Raw genomic sequence first — 3,462 nt, 5'->3', positions numbered from 1 at the left:
CCTAGCGCAGAGGAATATACATATATAAACTCCGTCTTCAGGCCACAAGTGGCCCACCGGGACCATCCGACCGCCGTGTCATCCTCAGGTGAGGATGCGGATAGGAGGGGCGTGTGGTCAGCACACCGCTCTCCCGGTCGTTACGATGGTTTTCTATGACCGGAGCCGCTACTATTCGGTCGAGTAGCTCCTCAATTGGCATCACGAGGCTGAGTGCACCCCGAAAAACGGCAACAGCGCATGGCGGCTGGATGGTCACCCATCCAAGTGCCGGCCACGCCCGACAGCGCTTAACTTCGGTGATCTGACGGGAACCGGTGTATCCACTGCGGCAAGGCCGTTGCCCCAACGCAGAGGAATGGGGTGCTATAAAAACTGGTGCACAGGGCGCGCACCATATCTGTCACAGAGAGTCTGCCCCAAAAGCTGGAACACCTCAAAACTGTATTCCGGAATAACGAGTACTCGAAATGGCAGATCAGACTCGCTCTTCGCCCCACCTGTACAGTACAGCGTGTGGAGACGGAAGAAGTCACGGAGAAAGAGATAGCTACTGCCTACATACCGTATACTGGCGCACTAGCGGGGAAAATCGGACGAATATTGAGGAAACACCGAGTAGGAACTGTCTTTTGCCCACCAAATAAAATACGAGCATGATTGGGAAGTCTCGAAGACGATCTCGCTTTGCGGAAGACCAGGTTCCGTGTCAATGTGGGAAGACTTATAGTGGACAGACAGTGCGCACATTCGAAGATCTTTCCCGAGAACATCAGAGGCACACTCGACTTGGGTATCCCAACAAGTCGGCGGTCGCAGAGCACTGTTTGTCCGAAAATCACGAAAAGGACTAACAACATATCAGGGTCTGGCTACAGACATCTAAATCCTGGGACAGCATCGTTAGAGAGGCTATCGAAATTCGTATCAGAGACGGACTCATCAACCGAGATTGCAGCTACAACCTCAGAAGGGTATGGGAACCAGCATTGAGTCTAATCAAAAAGACGCACTGCAAAGGAAACCAACGGGCGACGAGGGTGGACGAGGCAATTACGCCGACGCCACCACAGACGCCGACGCCAGTGTCTCAGCGGCCGCTGACGCTCGGGCGCGGACCGCGGGGAGAACTCCTGGTGAGGGGAGGAGATTTAGTACAGCCGCCCGCCCTCAGGAGCTCAGTTCGTCAGCGCACCTGACGATGGCGACAAGTCTGATCGCCGAAATATTTTACCCGTTGGACACTATGGACCGGCAGTACACCTGTGGACTGTTCAAACAAGTATCAGTATTAGTTCACAGGTTTAATGCTAGTGAAATATTTTATGAAAGTGCCACACTGTGATTTCAAACAGAGGCGTTTTCGGAAAATAAGGTTAGATTAGGAGGAGATGGAGGAGGAAGAGGAGATTACTGTTTAACGTCCCGTCGACAACGGGGTCATTAGAGACGGAGCACAAGCTCGGATTGGGGAAGGATGCGGAAGGAAATCGGCCGTGCCCTTTCTAAGGAACCATCCCGGCATTTGCCTGAAGCGATTTAGGGAAATCACGGAAAACCTAAATCAGGATGGCCGGACGCGGGATTGAACTGTCGTCCTCCCGAATGCGAGTCCAGTGTGCTAACCACTGCGCCACCTCGCTCGGTTGGTTAGATTAGGCGTGAAATGGAAACCACAGTGGAAATCCGATGGAACTTTGCACAGAAGTGTTGGGCAGTGCCTTTAATGTGCCTGTCGATCGCTCCACGTCGCTCTTTGCAGTTCAAAGCGCAAAGTGATCAAATACAAAAGCGTAAAACGACAGTGTCTCTCACCAAGTATGTGGATCTGGTGAGAGAGTTCACCTGAGGCCATGCAGCCCACATGACATAAATGTCATACGTTTCTCTCTTCAAGACAATTTTCAGCCACATTCTGCAGGTGCAATGAAGAAGCTCCTGCATCATTTTCGACTGGAAGTGTCTGATCACCCACAATACAGCCCTTAATTGGCTTCCTCCGTTGTTCATCTCCGATGGCTACGAAGACAACATTTTAGCACAAACTACGAAAGGCAGACCATGGCAGAGAATTGACGGAAAGCATAGGCGGCTGCTTTCTGTGACGAGGGTACTGGAAAGTTTGTAACATCTAAGTCGGAGCGGCGACTATTTAGAGACGTAGCTGGAAGGTGTGACTAACTGTTGCGAATAAAGAATTTTTGATTTTGGGTGTGGTTTTCATTTCGCGAGCTATCGGACCCTACTTTTCGAACGGCGCTCGTATAAAGTCGGATGCGTATTATTCAGTGATCATTTATTGTGTAATTACGATAATAGTTGAGGTACAGCAATCGTTTTCTAAAAAAGGTTTGCCACATTCAGAGCTAAAATTTATCACAAAGTCGTTTTCTCACAGTCAGCGTACGAAAATTTTACTGAAAGCAGGTTTATTTCTCGCAGTCGCATGGTTTGATCGACCGACACTCTGGTATTCACATCGTGTAGCGTGAGCTGCACATATTTCCATTTCAAACAAGTTTCAGATATTTTCAGTCAACATTTCTCAGTTACTCGGATTTGCATACATTATCGTCTGCCTTCACAATTATACGAGTGTTAAAACATTTTAAAGGAGTTTCAAGGTCTATGCTGTTTTGGCGGAATACGAGTAAAACGTTTAAGTCAGTCCAATGGTCATTTAAGCCACGTATTTTGACTCTTGCACAGTCACTAATTATAACCTATAGGGTAGTTCCCATTCACCTAAAATCATGAAATTTGGCAAGAAGCAAGATTAATGGTGCAAGTAAGGGAAAAACTCCGAAAACTGTTGTTTTTTAACTACTTCACATGAAGAAACTATTTTCGTCTTATCATATCCGATTGTCTGTCCGTTTGTTAAGCCCCTTCTTTTCAGGGATTACAATAGGAAATCCGAAATTATAAAAAAATGTAAATAAAAATGAAAATTAATTGAAAACTTAAAATTAAAACTTTCTTTTAAGTCTTGGGATTCTCGGGACCGATATCTTGCCAGTGTCGACACTGATAACAGTCACGAATCGTCAAGATTCTCGATTCCCAGGATGTATGCCGAATCGACTCTGCCGGAAAAAATTGTTATACCTGGAAATACGAAGCTGAATTTGATCACGAGACGGTCTTGTCCCCTGGGGTATAGTGGATGTACTGTCATTGGCTTAAACGTCGTCCGCCAACAGATAACGTAGTGGCATAGCCACTACAGCTAAGTCTGTAACTGCTCGGTGAAAGCAGGCAACCATGCCACGGAGACGCATTCATGCTTCCTGCAGCCAACTGAGCGAGTTTCAAAGGGTCAAATTGTGGCCATCCTGGTGGCGGGATGGTCCTTTCGGAGATATGCCACACAAGTTGGACGTAGTGCGTCAGTTGAGCAACGATGTTGGTATCTGTGTTCACGTGACCATTCGTACACCCGTAGACGAGATTCCAGACGTC

General features: G+C 47.6%; 1 pseudogene; it reads right to left on the bottom strand.

Annotated features, from left to right (window-relative positions):
• Positions 1-228: 228 nt before the first annotated feature.
• On the bottom strand, positions 229-345 carry LOC126189099 (5S ribosomal RNA; annotated as a pseudogene).
• Between the last annotated feature and the right edge of the window lie 3,117 nt (positions 346-3,462).

Source organism: Schistocerca cancellata, chromosome 5, assembly GCF_023864275.1.
Source record: "Schistocerca cancellata isolate TAMUIC-IGC-003103 chromosome 5, iqSchCanc2.1, whole genome shotgun sequence".
Taxonomy (NCBI): Eukaryota; Metazoa; Arthropoda; class Insecta; order Orthoptera; family Acrididae; genus Schistocerca; species Schistocerca cancellata.
This window is presented reverse-complemented; position numbering and strand designations above follow the sequence as displayed.